This window comes from Triticum aestivum, chromosome 1A, assembly GCF_018294505.1.
Source record: "Triticum aestivum cultivar Chinese Spring chromosome 1A, IWGSC CS RefSeq v2.1, whole genome shotgun sequence".
Lineage (NCBI taxonomy): Eukaryota > Viridiplantae > Streptophyta > Magnoliopsida > Poales > Poaceae > Triticum > Triticum aestivum.
This window is the reverse complement of record NC_057794.1, coordinates 67309687-67310441: the sequence shown is the minus strand read 5'-3', so window position 1 is coordinate 67310441 and position 755 is coordinate 67309687.

Sequence of the window (755 nt, the reverse complement as noted above, 5' to 3'; positions counted from 1 at the left end):
AAACCCTAGTTTTGACTTGGATTTGCAAATTTGTGTTGAATGATGTTATGTTTCTTTGCTAACTTGGGTTGGTTAAGCTTCCATAGTATGCTAGGGTTAGGGTTATGTGTGTTTGATGTTGGTGTTAGGGTTATGCTATGGTTATGGTTGTTTTATATGTTAGGGCATATGTGTGCAAATATTTTTCTTAAGTATTTACTTGATATATGTGTGTTTTTGATTATTGTAGGGATGGGGAGAACATGTGTTTATGTTCATCATGTGGATAGAGAGGCCTTTTTGAAAGGCAATGTTGAGACGGACCCGAATGAGCTTGACATGGTGTTTGAGAGTAGTCCTAGCTATGCGGAGCTTTTGGAACAAGTGAGGAAAGATTTGAATTGGATGGACCCAAGTGACGTTGTTGAGTTCGAGGGAAGGCATAATGTTGGTTTTGGAATGCACATCCGTTGGAAGACAATGCGTGTGAACTCCGAGCAACGTTGGGTTGCATACAAGGAGGCGGTTGCCGAATCTCTAGACAAGGCTCTTGAGTTATTTGTCTCCAAGAAGGTTGAGTCTACTTTGAATTTAGACTTGAATCGGAACCCCTCCCCGTTGGTTGCTAGCACTCCCCCACCCATGAACCAAGATCAAATGAGTGAACCTCAATTCACGCAACAAGATTGGCCAACATTGAGCCCGACTCCAAACAACCAAAATTAAGGTTTTGAAGAGGAGAATGATGAGTACGAGGAGGATGACAACGAAGTTGA